The sequence below is a fragment of the Bombina bombina genome, chromosome 3 (assembly GCF_027579735.1).
Source record: "Bombina bombina isolate aBomBom1 chromosome 3, aBomBom1.pri, whole genome shotgun sequence".
Lineage (NCBI taxonomy): Eukaryota > Metazoa > Chordata > Amphibia > Anura > Bombinatoridae > Bombina > Bombina bombina.
This window is the reverse complement of record NC_069501.1, coordinates 255,260,115-255,276,988: the sequence shown is the minus strand read 5'-3', so window position 1 is coordinate 255,276,988 and position 16,874 is coordinate 255,260,115.

Here is a 16,874-nt window from a genome sequence, read left to right as displayed (position 1 = left end):
TATCAATCGTATTGTTGCTAATGCCAAAATGGTAAAGGATAGTTCTTATAAAAGACCATATTAACCGATCAAATGCCTTTTCGGCATCAGTAGGTAAAAAAGGGGGAGTTCTAGATTTTTTGGCATATTCAATCAGGTGAATGACTTTGTAAAATGTATCTCTTGTTTCATTTCTTTCTTTGTTTAATGGTAGAAGCACACTAACATATTTGAAAGACACCATTTAAAATAATTTTGACCATTTTGATATCTTTCATAGCGTATTTTAAAATTTTAACATTATTACTTAGTAGAATACCAATGTAAGTGCTCTTAAACCTGTTTCCTCTGGATCAAACGGACTCATTTTGATGTTCTGTATATTTAAAGTAAACATTTTAAGCTCCATCAAAATCATTTAAGATTAAATGTAAATATTTTCAGGGGACTTAACATCACCAATATCAGTAATTTCTTTAATAATTTTTATATCATCACTTTCCGAGCAACTGGCACAGTAGATCATCCAGGTATATTCAAAATACTTATTACTCATTCTGATTGGTGACCTTATATAGAACAAGATGTGGTACCATTTGAAATAGCCTGCGAGGTATGTGTGCATATGAAATTCAATGCTCCTGCCCTTCAGGTCCTCTTCTTCTATTGCTTACATTATCTCATTAATGGATTCATACCCCTATGGGCTTTACAGTAGGCTTATCACCCTCTTAGTGATTTACAGTTACCATTATAGTTCTGGATAGATTTTCAAAAACAGCCTGTTTTGTCCCTTTAAAAAAAACTACCTTCTGGTCCCTAACTTACCAAAATTAATGCAAAACTATATTTCGGTATTCAAGGAATTTATTTAGTTATTGAGCACCATATACTGAGCAGCATTCATACAAGGTTGTGTGGGCGATTGATGCATTGTGCAAGAGCAGGGGGCAGCGTTGCACAAAGAAATCCTTGTGCAACAATAACTGCGACCAGTTGATGAATAGGGCCCACTCTCTGTAATACAGACGAATATGTTCCCTAGTGGGCACAATTATTTCATTTTTCAAATTATTGTCATGTTTAATAAAGTACTTTACAAATGTACAAATATTTGCATTTCTCTGCAGCTACTGCGCTCAAATTAATTGTTGGAGAAACACCTGAGTGTATGGCCTCTAGTTATGAAGCCGTCTACTTACATTCATTCGCCGGCCCAATACGCTTGCCTAAGCTCGCCTACCATCGCCGCCAGGGACCTGAATACGTTCGCCAAAGTTATCAAAAAAGCTGTCAAGAAGCCGCGCACCAAGTACGGAGTGATGAGCAGTGGACTGTTGTTAACTAACAGTCATCGATCTTGCTGCTCATCGGCTTCTTCGCAGCTTTCTTGATAGCCTGTCACTAAGCACCCACACTAAACTACACTGTTTTACCCCCTAAACCGCCGCTACTGGACCCCGCCGCAACTATAATAAATGTATTAACCCCTAAACCGCTGCTCCCGAACCCCGCCGCCACCTACATTATACTTATTAACCCCTATCCTGCCCCCCACTACACCGCTGCCACCTATATTCAAGTTATTAACCCCTATCCTGCGGATCCCGGACCCCGCCGCAACTAAATAAATTGTTTAACCCCTAAACCGCCGCACCCGGAGCCCACCGCCACCTATATTAAAGTTATTAACCCCTATCCTGCCCCCCACTACACTGCCGCCACCTACATTAAACTCATTAACCCCTAAACCGCCACTCTCGGACCCCTTCCGCAACTAAATTAAATGTTTAACCCCTAAACCGCCGCACCCGGAGCCCACCGCCACCTATATTAAAGTTATTAACCCCTATCCTGCCCCCCACTACATCGCCGCCACCTACATTAAACTCATTAACCCCTAAACAGCTGCTCCCGGACCCCGCCGCAACTAAATTAAATGTTTAACCCCTAAACCGCCGCTCCTGGACCCCGCCGCCACCTATATTAAACTTATTATCCCCTATCCTGCCCCCCCTATACCGCCGCCACCTATATTAAAATTATTAACCCTAAACCTAAGTCTAACACTAACCCCCCCAACTTAAATATTATTTTAATAAATCTAAATAATATTATTTCTATTAACTAAATTAATCCTATTAAAACTAAATACTTACCTGTAAAATAAACCCTAAGATAGCTACAATATAACTAATAATTATATTGTAGATATTTTAGGGTTTATATTTATTTTACAGGCAACTTTGTATTTATTTTAACTAGGTACAATAGTTGTTAAATAGTTATTAACTATTTAATAGTTACCTAGCTAAAATACTTACAAATTTACCTGTAAAATAAATCATAACCTAAGTTACAATTAAACCTAACACTACACTATCATTAAATTAATTAAATAAATTAACTACAATTACCTAAAATTAAATTAAATTAAATAAACTACCCTATTCTAAATTACAAAGTAACCAGCTCTTTTACCAGCCCTTAAAAGGGCTTTTTGCGGGGCATTGCCCCAAAGTAATCAGCTCTTTTACCTGTAAAAAAAAAATACAACCCCCCCAACATTAAAACCCACCACCCACATACCCCTACTCTAACCCACCCAAACCCCCCTTAAAAAACCTAACACTAACCCCCTGAAGATCTCCCTACCTTGAGCCGTCTTCACCCAACCGGGCCGAAATCTTCATCCAAGTGGAGCAGAAGAGGTCCTCCATCTAGCAGAAGTCTTCATCCAGGCAGCGTCTTCAATCTTCATCCATCCGGAGCGGAGCCATCTTCCAAGGAGCTGACGCCATCCTCTTCAACCGATGACTGAACGACGAATGAAGGTTCCATTAAGGTTCCAATCGGATTGAGCTCGCATTCTATTGGCTGTTCCGATCAGCCAATCGGATTGAACTTCAATCGGATTGGCTGATTGAATCAGCCAATCAGATTTTTCCTACCTTAATTCCGATTGGCTGATAGAATCCTATCAGCCAATTGGAATTCAAGGGACGCCATCTAGGATGACATCCCTTAAAGGAACCTTCATTTGTCGTTCAGTCATCAGTTGAAGAGGATGGCTCCGCATCGGCTCCTTGGAAGAAGGCTCCGCTCTGCTCCGGATGGATGAAGATTGAAGACGCCACCTGGATGAAGACTTCTGCTGGATGGAGGACCTCTTCTGTGCCACTTGGATGAAGATTTTGGCCCGGTTGGGTGAAGACGGCTCAAAGTAGGGAGATCTTCAGGGGGTTAGTGTTAGTTTTTTTTAAGGGGGATTTGGGTTGGTTAGAGTAGGGGTGGGTTTTAATGTTGGGGAGGTTGTATTTTTTTTACAGGTAAAAGAGCTGATTACTTTGGGGCAATGCCCCGCAAAAAGCCCTTTTAAGGGCTGGTAAAAGAGCTGGTTACTTTATAATTTAGAATAGGGTAGGGCATTTTTTTTATTTTGGGGGCTTTATTATTTTATTAGGGGGCTTAGATTAGGTATAATTAGTTTAAACTTCTTGTAATTCTTTTTTATTTTCTGTAATTTAGTGGTTTTTTTGTACTATTGTTTAGTTTATTTAATTTAATTTTAGGTAATTGTAGTTAATTTAATTAATTTAATGATAGTGTAGTTTTAGGTTTAATTGTAACTTAGGTTAGGATTTATTTTACAGGTAATTTTGTAAGTATTTTAGCTAGGTAGCTATTAAATAGTTTATTACTATTTAATAACTATTGTACCTAGTTAAAATAAATACAAAGTTGCCTGTAAAATAAAAATAAATAGCTACAATATAATAATTAGTTATATTGTAGCTATCTTAGGGTTTATTTTACAGGTAAGTATTTAGTTTTAAATAGGATTAATTTAGTTAATACGAGTAATATTATTTAGATTTATTAAAATAAAGTTAGTGGGGGTTAGGGTTAGTGTTAGACTTAGGTTTAGGGGTTAATAATTTTAATATAGGTGGCGGTGGTATAGGGGGGCAGGATAGGGGTTAATAATTTCAATAGAGGTGGCGGCAGTATAGTGGGGGCAGGATAGGGGTTAATAAGTTTATGTAGGTGGCGGCGGTATAGGGGGCGGCAGATTAGGGGTTAATATGTATAATATAGGTGGCGGCGGTTTAGGGGTTAACATGTTTAATATAGTTGCGGCGTGGTCCGGGAGCGGCAGTTTAGGGGTTAACATGTTTAATATAGTTGCGGCGGGGTCCGGGAGCGGCGGTTTAGGGGTTAACATGTTTAATATAGTTGCGGCGGGGTCCGGGAGTGGCGGTTTAGGGGTTAATTAGTTTATTTAGTTGCGGCGGTGTAGGGGGGCAGATTAGGGGTGTTTAGACTCGGGGTACATGTTAGGGTGTTAGGTGCAGACATCTCCCATAGGAATCAATGGGATATCGGGCTGCAGCGAACATGAGCTTTCGCTATGGTCAGACTCCCATTGATTCCTATGGGATCCGCCGCCTCCAGGGCGGTGGATTGAAATCCAGGTACGCTGGCCCGGAATAGTGGCGAGCGTACCTGGTAGTAGTTTGATAACTACCAAAAGTAGATTGTGCCGAACTTGCGTTCAGAACATCTGTAGTGACGTAACCATCGATCTGTGTCGGACTGAGACCGGCAGATCGTAGGTTATGTCACTATATTCTACTTTTGCCGGGCAGTAGGGCTTGATAACTAAGGTGAATCAGCCTCGCCACAAATACGCTGCGGAATTCCAGCGTATTTGCGGTTGACGGCTTGATAACTAGAGGCCTATATGTTTTATTGAGACAAGATATTTAGACCAAGTTACTACCTTTGGCGGAATATGCCTAAAACTCCACTAACATTAAAGGGACAGTCAAGTCCCAAAAGAAATTTCATGATTCTAATAGGGCATGTGATTTTAAACATCTTTCCAATTTAATTTTATCACCAATTTTGCTTTGTTCTCTTGGTATTCTTAGTAGAAAGCTAAACCTAGGAGGTTCATATGCTAATTAAAGGCCGCCTCTAATGTGAAAGCAGATTGACAGTTTTTCACCACTAGAGGGCATTCGCATTGCATGGAAGCTCTGCGCTCAATAGAGCACGCTTTTATAGACTCCAATGGGATCCTCATTCTCATGGACAGCAATTTTAAATATATTTGTATATGCTTATATACATATATATTTATGTGTTAATATGTATATATAACCAATTTACACACAATTTGCAGGGAACACCACAATGTAAAGGTACTTTTCAGTGCTGTTTTTTATTCTAACACCCCATATCAGCCCACAAAAACTGCTTTTTGCCCACAAATGGGTGTGCAATAAATTAGTGCTCCACTTGTAATCTAGCCCATTTTTTTTAACTTTCATCCATCAGTTGGATGAGCTCTGAACTTCAGTATTTATGGTTAGAAATTAAAGCCAATCTGCAGCAAGCATACAAACAAAACAAAAAATAGGTAACATTTTTTTACTTTTTAGAGTACATTTTTGGATTTTTTACCTCCGATTGCTCAGTGCGCTTCTTTCTGGATCTCTGCTCTGTTTTTGAGCGTGTGGAGTGGACACGCTTGTCAGCAGCCTTTGCAATAGGACTAGAGAAGGAAGTTCCCGCCCACTCTCCATAGTGTCGTAGCCTGGAAGATTGACTGTTAGAGACCGACGTGAGCACTCCGTTGTGCAGGTTTGTGTTTGTAAAAATCCCAAAAGTTGGTGCCATGGCAATATTATGCCAATTTGGACCTTGTTACAGTGATCCTTTTGCAATTACTCATCAAATAACTCATGTTGCCTATACGCTAAAGTTGCTTTAGTCTCTAAAAACAATTTTCATTTAGTTCTAAAAACTTTTTTTTTTGCCAGGAACTTATTTCTTCCATACTGCCAATTCTATACCTTTCTAAACCTTTTCCTGTTTTTGATTTCTGCCTCTGATTGACTGTTGCTTGGATTTATATTTTGGCACCATCTCCTCAATTTCAATTATAGCTGTCTTTTGTTCCTTGTCAGTGCATATCTAGAATTGCCATCTTCTGCACTTAAACAATTTTTTTTTATTTCCTGCTGCTGGTTAACAATTGCCTGGGGATGCTGTTCACACTCTCCGTCATCTCTGAGGTGACAGATTGAAATCACCCTGAACACTCTCGCTCGGTGTGTTTGACAGTGGGTGGCATTACACATTCAAGCAAGTGTGTAATGATACATCCGGCAGCAGACATACAGAGTTTCCTCTAGATATATGCGCAGCCGTGTTTATAGGTACGTTAATTCTCACCCTTGCAGTCCCCACCACCTGTTTCTCACCCGCCTACCCTTCTAGATTATAAATTCCCACATATAAGGCTCTCGATTCCTTTTTATGTGTTTGATTTCTGTCTCTCAAAATATTGTATCATTGTTGTACTTTTATCTTTTGTACCAATGGACAGTGATGTGGAATTTGTTGGCGCTTTATAAATAAAGTATAATAAAAAAAATATAAAGATCAACATAATAAAAATTTGAGAACCTTGTCTGCATGGCCCTTTGTATTTACTTGGTAAAAATCTACTATTTGCATTCATGGTATCCAGTATTTAACCTTATGCCCGGCAAGATGACACAATTTACAGCTCAGGAACTGTTTGGAACAGTAAAGAACAACTGAAGAAATATGTTTGCTTTTTTATAAAATCCTACCTTCACTTGAGCTCCCACTCAACCTCTCTATGCCAGCCCCTAATCATTCCCTCCCTACCAAGCAAGCCGGTACTAGGGAGGGAAAGTTTTCATAGTTGTGGTGAAGTCTTCCCTGAAGTAAAGATTTTTACTACTTTCTGCCTCTGACCGCCTTAAATGTTACCGCTCTACAGCCAAACCGCCACCATTAAAACCCCAAAAATCTAGTGTGAGGTTGGGGGCCCAGGCCCACAGGCCCACCCGGTACCTTGACACAAGGGACTCCTGTAATGCACTGATTTCTAAATATGCTTCTTCCATCAGCATTTTGAACATTGTGTCTGCCAACATCATTTAAATGCTGGTGTATGATTCATATTTAGATATGCTTGATGTGCTCATGTAAAAGCTCACACTGAAAACAATGATGGCTTTAACTAGAAGCATTTTTACTAATACCTGTTTGTGAAAAAATGCTGCTATTCAATAGCGAAATGAATTGATGTGCATTTCAGTAATGGTGGGAATTTCCCTTTTGATTGTTCACGTCTGCTTCCTGGAGTGTAGGTGGGAATTCAGGTGTAGGTTTACTATTTATCAGTGGTGATATGGTTATTGCTATGTCTACATGTAATTATAATATTACTTTTTGTATACCGAAGTTTTATCAGCATTTACTTATTAATGAGGTGCTATGTTATTTAACTTGTACACTTGTCTTTAATTTGTTTTTTTAATGCTAAATGTAACAATTAACACAAATATGGTGATGTTTAACCTTTAGATCAATTAATTAAACTTTTTTTTTTAATTCTCTTTCTTTTTTTGAGAGATATATATGGAATAATAACTACATTTAATAGTTTCACACATATTATTTAAAAAAAAATACTTTAGAGTTGACACATTGAAAAGCATCTGCAAATTTCTACTGCATAATAAAACAAGGAACTTTTTTTCTCTCTTATATTAAATCATTTTTTCTAGACATGGGCAGTTCTTCCAAAGTAGCAGACAGATAGCATTTCTTTTTCATCCACTTTGTATTTTATTTTGATAATCTTTTGTCTACATCAGGTCAGGTTATGAAATAGTGTTAGGTGAGATATGCTGCCATCAACCTGTAAGCCTTTGAATGTAATCAGGAAAAAAGGCAATAGGTTTTTTTTCTTTACCAGAAATGAACATACTTTTGATTCTCCCCAGGTCATTCAGATGTTAACTATTTATTCCCCTGCTTGCAAAAAGTCTTGCCATGTAAGTGTTATGTGGGTAGATAGCTATACAGTTACAGTATATTCAATTTAAATTAAAATGTTTAATTAAAAACAGTATTCTGCAATAAGATTGTGATTTCACAAGTGTATGCATAAAGGTATAGGGGATACATACAATTCCTGAAGATTTCCCAGGTAGCACCCATGCCTTCATCTGAAAGAGGGAATAATGTTCCATATATACCCATGAACAGAGAAAACTTTTGACCACAGTAAAAGCAACAAAACTGTTGAACTTGCTGCACAGGAAGTTAAAGGGATATATTAACAGTTAAATACTAAACTTTAAAATGTTGTTTTATTAGCACAATTTGCATTATTTTGCAGTAACCTTAGAAAGCTTCTCCTCTGCTGAGGCCAATTAAGGACAGGTATGCATTAGCTACCATGGTGGTAAACAATTACTGTAGCATGGTTATGTTTGTGAAGTCTGAAGAATGTACTTACAGTTCTTGCTGAAGAGATGGCAACATAGATTATGAAAGTATATTGCAACATTTTTTTTATTACCCATAGTTAAACATTTTATGGGGAATTCAGTTTTGTTTTCTTTGTCTCATTAAGACAATCAAAAGATCATTTTAAAAAGAACTTAGATATTTTTATGTAAAGATAACAATCATGTTCTAAATAGAAAACCATTGTGATTTGTTAATTCAAGTGGCAAGTGGCGATATTATATTACTGATCACTGCATATGTGGGATGGTTAAACTCGTTTTTTGTCTTCTTTCAAGCTCACGCTCTATTTAACATCTTTTGTATTAATCCAACAAAATGCCAGCAAATCTTTATCTATTCTTCTGCAGTTCCTAGGCTCTCTGTCTCACACACACACACTGGTTTTAGGTCCAAGAGAAGCGTTATAGGCCCTTAAACTTCAATATGCAGAGCTTTGAGTTGCATTGTTTGCCAATCACTGACAAAAGGCTGAACTTTATATGTGTATTGCATTACTCTGTGGGGGTATGCTGCTCTATAATTAATAACTTAGCAATTATTGGCAACACATACCAGTTAAGTTTGATTTTTATATGACGACATAAAGGTATACTAAACCCATATTTCTTCTGTTATGTGTGATCAGTCCACGGGTCATCATTACTTCTGGGATATAACTCCTCCCCAACAGGAAATGCAAGAGGATTCACCCAGCAGAGCTGCATATAGCTCCTCCCCTCTACGTCACTCCCAGTCATTCTCTTGCACCCAACGACTAGATAGGATGTGTGAGAGGACTATGGTGATTATACTTAGTTTTTATAACTTCAATCAAAAGTTTGTTATTTTACAATAACACCGGAGCGTGTTATTACCTCTCTGGCAGAGTTTGAAGAAGAATCTACCAGAGTTTTTTTACTATGATTTTAACCGGAGTAGTTAAGATCATATTGCTGTTTCTCGGCCATCTGAGGGAGGTAAAAGCTTCAGATCAGGGGACAGCGGGCAGATGAATCTGCATTGAGGTATGTAGCAGTTTTTATTTTCTGAATGGAATTGATGAGAAAATCCTGCCATACCGTTATAATGACATGTATGTATACTCTACACTTCAGTATTCTGGGGATGGTATTTCACTGGAATTACTCTGTTAAAAGTACATTAAACCTTTTAATAGGTATTTATTATGTTAAACGTTTTTGCTGGAATGTAGAATCGTTTGCATTTTCTGAGGTACTGAGTGAATAAATGTTTGGGCATTATTTTTCCACTTGGCAGTTGCTTGTTTTAATTGTGACAGTTTCGTTTCTCTCTCACTGCTGTGTGTGAGGGGGAGGGGCCGTTTTTGGCGCTCTTTGCTACGCATCAAAAATTTCCAGTCAGTTACTCTTGTATTTCCTGCATGATCCGGTTCATCTCTAACAGAACTCAGGGGTCTTCAAACTTCTTTGGAGGGAGGTAGATTCTCTCAGCAGAGCTGTGAGACTTATATATTGACTGTGATTAAAAACGTTGCTCTGTAATTTTTATGTTTCAAATTTAATTATTGTTACTTTACTAATGGGAACAAACCTTTGCTAAAATTTGTGTTGTTTTCAAGGATTGATGCTATAACTGTTTTTCAGTTCATTATTTCAACTGTCATTTAATCGTTTAGTGCTTCTTTGAGGCACAGTACGTTTTTGTTAAATAAGATTGTAACCAAGTTGCAAGTTTATTGCTAGTGTGTTAAACATGTCTGATTCAGAAGAAGATACCTGTGTCATTTGTTCCAATGCCAAGGTGGAGCCCAATAGAAATTTATGTACTAACTGTATTGATGCTACTTTAAATAAAAGCCAATCTGTACAAATTGAACAAATTTCACCAAACAGCGAGGGGAGAGTTATGCCAACTAACTCGCCTCACGTGTCAGTACCTGCATCTCCCGCCCGGGAGGTGCGTGATATTGTGGCGCCTAGTACATCTGGGCGGCCATTACAGATAACATTACAAGATATGGCTACTGTTATGACTGAAGTTTTGGCTAAATTACCAGAACTAAGAGGCAAGCGTGATCACTCTGGGGTGAGAACAGAGTGCGCTGATAATACTAGGGCCATGTCTGATACTGCGTCACAGCTTGCAGAGCATGAGGACGGAGAGCTTCATTCTGTGGGTGACGGTTCTGATCCAAACAGATTGGATTCAGATATTTCAAATTTTAAATTTAAATTGGAGAACCTCCGTGTATTACTAGGGGAGGTTTTAGCGGCTCTTAATGATTGTAACACTGTTGCAATACCAGAGAAATTGTGTAGGTTGGATAAATACTTTGCGGTACCGGCGAGTACTGACGTTTTTCCTATACCTAAGAGACTAACTGAAATTGTTACTAAGGAGTGGGATAGACCCGGTGTGCCGTTCTCACCCCCTCCAATATTTAGAAAGATGTTTCCAATAGACGCCACCACACGGGACTTATGGCAAACGGTACCTAAGGTGGAGGGAGCAGTTTCTACTTTAGCTAAGCGTACCACTATCCCGGTGGAGGATAGCTGTGCTTTTTCAGATCCAATGGATAAAAAATTAGAGGGTTACCTTAAGAAAATGTTTGTTCAACAAGGTTTTATATTGCAACCCCTTGCATGCATCGCGCCGATTACGGCTGCGGCAGCATTTTGGATTGAGTCTCTGGAAGAGAACCTTAGTTCAGCTACGCTGGACGACATTACGGACAGGCTTAGAGTCCTTAAACTAGCTAATTCATTCATTTCGGAGGCCGTAGTACATTTAACCAAACTTACGGCTAAGAACTCAGGATTCGCCATTCAGGCACGTAGGGCGCTGTGGCTAAAATCCTGGTCAGCTGATGTAACTTCTAAGTCCAAATTACTTAATATACCTTTCAAGGGGCAAACTTTATTTGGGCCCGGTTTGAAAGAAATTATCGCTGACATTACAGGAGGTAAGGGCCACGCCCTGCCTCAAGACAAAGCCAAAGCTAAGGCTAGACAGTCTAATTTTCGTCCCTTTCGGAATTTCAAAGCAGGAGCAGCACCAACTTCCACTACACCAAAACAGGAAGGAGCTGTTGCTCGTTACAGACAAGGCTGGAAACCTAACCAGTCCTGGAACAAGGGCAAGCAGGCCAGGAAACCTGCTGCTGCCCCAAAGACAGCATGAATCGAGGGCCCCCGATCCGGGACCGGATCTAGTGGGGGGCAGACTCTCTCTCTTCGCCCAGGCTTGGGCAAGAGATGTTCAGGATCCCTGGGCGCTAGAGATCATATCTCAGGGATACCTTCTAGACTTCAAATTCTCTCCCCCAAGAGGGAGATTTCATCTGTCAAGGTTGTCAACAAACCAGATAAAGAAAGAAGCGTTTCTACGCTGTGTACAAGATCTGTTATTAATGGGAGTGATCCATCCGGTTCCGCGGTCGGAACAAGGACAAGGGTTTTACTCAAACCTGTTTGTGGTTCCCAAAAAAGAGGGAACTTTCAGGCCAATCTTGGATTTAAAGATCCTAAACAAATTCCTAAGAGTTCCATCGTTCAAAATGGAAACTATTCGGACAATCTTACCCATGATCCAAAAGGGTCAGTACATGACCACAGTGGATTTAAAGGATGCTTACCTTCACATACCGATTCACAAAGATCATTACCGGTATCTAAGGTTTGCCTTCTTAGACAGGCATTACCAGTTTGTAGCTCTTCCATTCGGATTGGCTACGGCTCCAAGAATCTTCACAAAGGTTCTGGGTGCCCTTCTGGCGGTACTAAGACAGCGAGGAATTTCGGTAGCTCCGTACCTAGACGACATTCTGATACAAGCTTCAAGCTTTCAAACTGCCAAGTCTCATACAGAGTTAGTTCTGGCATTTCTAAGGTCGCATGGATGGAAAGTGAACGAAAAGAAGAGTTCTCTCTTTCCTCTCACAAGAGTTCCATTCTTGGGGACTCTTATAGATTCTGTAGAAATGAAGATTTATCTGACAGAAGACAGATTAACAAAGCTTCTAAATGCATGCCGTGTCCTTCATTCTATTCAACTCCCGTCAGTAGCTCAATGCATGGAGGTGATCGGCTTAATGGTAGCAGCAATGGACATAGTACCCTTTGCACGTCTACATCTCAGACCGCTGCAATTGTGCATGCTGAGTCAGTGGAATGGGGATTACTCAGACTTGTCCCCTACTCTGAATCTGGATCAAGAGACCAGAAACTCTCTTCTATGGTGGCTTTCTCGGCCACATCTGTCCAGGGGGATGCCATTCAGCAGGCCGGACTGGACAATTGTAACAACAGACGCCAGCCTACTAGGTTGGGGCGCTGTCTGGAATTCTCTGAAGGCTCAGGGACAATGGAATCAGGAGGAAAGTCTCCTGCCAATAAACATTCTGGAATTGAGAGCAGTTCTCAATGCCCTTCTGGCTTGGCCCCAGTTAAAAACTCGGGGGTTCATCAGGTTTCAGTCGGACAACATCACGACTGTAGCTTACATCAACCATCAAGGAGGGACAAGAAGCTCCCTAGCAATGATGGAAGTATCAAAGATAATTCGCTGGGCAGAGTCTCACTCTTGCCACCTGTCAGCAATCCACATCCCGGGAGTGGAGAACTGGGAGGCGGATTTCTTGAGTCGCCAGACTTTTCATCCGGGGGAGTGGGAACTTCATCCGGAGGTCTTTGCCCAAATACTTCGAAGTTGGGGCAAACCAGAGATAGATCTCATGGCGTCTCGCCAGAACGCCAAACTTCCTCGCTACGGGTCCAGATCCAGGGATCCGGGAGCGGTTCTGATAGATGCTTTGACAGCACCTTGGAACTTCGGGATGGCTTATGTGTTTCCACCCTTCCCGCTGCTTCCTCGATTGATTGCCAAAATCAAACAGGAGAGAGCATCAGTGATTCTAATAGCGCCTGCATGGCCACGCAGGACTTGGTATGCAGATCTAGTGGACATGTCATCCTGTCCGCCTTGGTCTCTACCTCTAAGACAGGACCTTCTGATACAGGGTCCATTCGAACATCAAAATCTAACTTCTCTGAAGCTGACTGCTTGGAAATTGAACGCTTGATTTTATCAAAACGTGGTTTTTCTGAGTCGGTTATTGATACCCTGATACAGGCTAGGAAGCCTGTTACCAGAAGGATTTACCATAAGATATGGCGTAAATACCTATACTGGTGCGAATCCAAAGGTTACTCCTGGAGTAAGATTAGGATTCCTAGGATATTGTCCTTTCTACAAGAAGGTTTAGAAAAGGGTTTATCGGCTAGTTCATTAAAGGGACAGATCTCAGCTCTGTCCATCTTGTTACACAGGCGTCTGTCAGAAAATCCAGATGTCCAGGCCTTTTGTCAGGCTTTAGCTAGGATCAAGCCTGTGTTTAAAACTGTTGCTCCGCCATGGAGTTTAAACCTTGTTCTTAACGTTCTACAAGGAGTTCCGTTTGAACCCCTTCATTCCATTGATATAAAGTTGTTATCTTGGAAAGTGTTATTTTTAATGGCTATTTCTTCGGCTCGGAGAGTCTCTGAGTTATCAGCTTTACATTGTGATTCTCCTTATTTGATTTTTCATTCAGATAAGGTAGTTCTGCGTACAAAACCTGGGTTCTTACCTAAGGTAGTCACTAACAGGAACATCAATCAAGAGATCGTGGTGCCTTCCCTGTGCCCGAATCCTTCTTCAAAGAAGGAACGTCTTCTACACAATCTGGATGTAGTTCGTGCCCTCAAGTTCTACTTGCAGGCAACTAAGGATTTTCGACAAACGTCTTCCCTGTTTGTCGTGTACTCTGGTCAGAGGAGAGGTCATAAGGTTTCGGCTACCTCTCTCTCCTTCTGGCTTCGTAGCATAATTCGTTTAGCCTATGAGACTGCTGGACAGCAGCCTCCTGAAAGAATTACAGCTCATTCTACTAGAGCTGTGGCTTCCACTTGGGCCTTTAAGAATGAGGCCTCTGTTGAACAGATTTGCAAGGCTGCAACTTGGTCTTCGCTTCATACTTTTTCCAAATTTTACAAATTTGACACTTTTGCTTCTTCGGAGGCTATTTTTGGGAGAAAGGTTCTTCAGGCAGTGGTTCCTTCTGTATAATGAGCCTGCCTATCCCTCCCGTCATCCGTGTACTTTTGCTTTGGTATTGGTATCCCAGAAGTAATGATGACCCGTGGACTGATCACACATAACAGAAGAAAGCATAATTTATGCTTACCTGATAAATTCCTTTCTTCTGTTGTGTGATCAGTCCACGGCCCGCCCTGTTTTTTAAGGCAGGTAAATATCTTTTAAATTATACTCCAGTCACCACTTCACCCTTGGTTTCTCCTTTCTCGTTGATTCTTGGTCGAATGACTGGGAGTGACGTAGAGGGGAGGAGCTATATGCAGCTCTGCTGGGTGAATCCTCTTGCATTTCCTGTTGGGGAGGAGTTATATCCCAGAAGTAATGATGACCCGTGGACTGATCACACAACAGAAGAAAGGAATTTATCAGGTAAGCATAAATTATGTTTTTTTCTTTCATGATTCAGATAGAGCATGCAATTTTAAGCAATTTTCTAATTTACTCCTATTATCAATTTTTCTTCATTTTCATGCTATCTTTATTTGAAAAAGCAGGAATATAAGCTTAAGAGCCGCCCATTTTTGGTTCAGCGTCTAAGTAGTGATTCCTGATTAGTGGCTAAATGTAGCAAACTAATCAGCAAGCTCTACCCAGGTGCTGAACCAAAAATGGGCCAGCTCCTTGTCTTGCATTCCTGCATTTTCAAATAAAGATAGCAAGAGAACGAAGAAAAATTGATAATAGGAGTAAATTAGAAAGTTGCTTAAAATTGCATGCTCTATCTGAATCACAAAAATTGGGTTTAGTATCCCTTTAAAAATTGGTCATTTGCTATGTTAAATAATGCAAAATACATAAATTGATAGTTATTACTACTTCCTTTTCCCATAACTGCTGCTATGATCCAGTAAAGACCTATATAAAGACAGGACAAGTTTTTGTTAAAGGTGTTGGGTAGTACAGATATTTTAAACATATTTTAAACATTAGTGCAGTTGGTCTAGCTCAGCTTCGGGTTAGCACGCCAAGTGATAAAATGAAAAGGCTTTCTTTTGCATGCCCCATATAAGTCTATTGGGAGAGAAAGCTAGCATGGTTACGATATCCGAAGTCCTTAAGTTAGCGCACCTGAGTCTTTCGCTTTTCATGCTTTTCAACTTGTAATACCAGCGCTAACCGGGGAGCAGTAATGTTGTACCTATAGCGCAGTTAGCGCTTATGAGTGATAAAAATGTATCGTCCACTTGTAATCAAGTCCATTATTTTTAATTTTTAAACTTCTAGCTCATGTTTTACTAAGGAACCAGTCAAGCCTGTTGTATTACAAGTATAATTGTCAGAACGTTAAAGTAACTTTTCTGTTTTATCACAGCATTTTTAAGGTTTAAAAGGCAAATACATATTTTTTTTCCCATTTACTTCAAATCAATCAAACAGACATGCAAGGGTAACTGTCTTTAGTTATTTCTTACCTTACAGATTCAACGATTGTGCAATGACTCGCCCTGCATCAATGAAAAAAAAAAGCACAAGAATATGACTCCAAGAACAGTCTTTAAAGGGACACTGTACCCAAAAATTTTATTTTGTGATTCAGATTGAGCATGAAATTTTAAGCAAATTTTGAATTTATTCCTATTATCAAATTTTCTTCATTCTCTTGGTATCTTTATTTGAAATGCAAGAATGTAAGTTTAGATGCCTGCCCATTTTTGGTGAACAACCTGGGTTGTCCTTGCTGATTGGTGGATAAATTCATCCACCAATAAAAAAGTGCTGTCCAGAGTACTGAAACCAAAAAAAAAAGCTTGGATGCCTTCTTTTTCAAATAATCATAGCAAGAGAACGAAGAAAAATTGATAATAGGAGTAAATTAGAAAGTTGCTTAAAATTGCATGCTCTTTATGAATTACAAAAGAAAAAATTTAGTTTCAGTGTCACTTTAAGCCTGAACAAGAAAGTGTCAGGCAGCTGCTGGCAGGTGATCATTATTATTATGATTATTCTGATTATCCTATCATACAGCTAGATTACGAGTTTTCAGCGCTATAGGGAAATTAATGAACGCAACAAAAGTGGCGTTATTTAGTCCCCTATGGCGCTGCCATTACAAGTTTTAAAAAAACCAGGCCTGTGCGGGCGATATGGGGTTTTTAAGCTCCATACTGCACCAAAAACAAGCGCTGATTTAACGTGCTCGTGCATGCTTTCCCCATAGACATCAATGGGGAAAACGCGGGTCAGAAAAAAACCTAACACCTGCGATCGCGGAAAGAAAAGCTCTGTAATGCAGCCCCATTGATGTCTTTGGGGAAAAAGAAAATACATTTTAAACCTAACACCCTAACATAAATCCCACGTCTAAACACCCCTAATCTGCTGCCCCCGACATCGCCGACACCTGCCTACGGTTATTAACCCCTAATCTGCTGCTCCCGATATTGCCGCCACCTAAATAAAGCTATTAACCCCTAAAACCTCTGGCCTCCCAC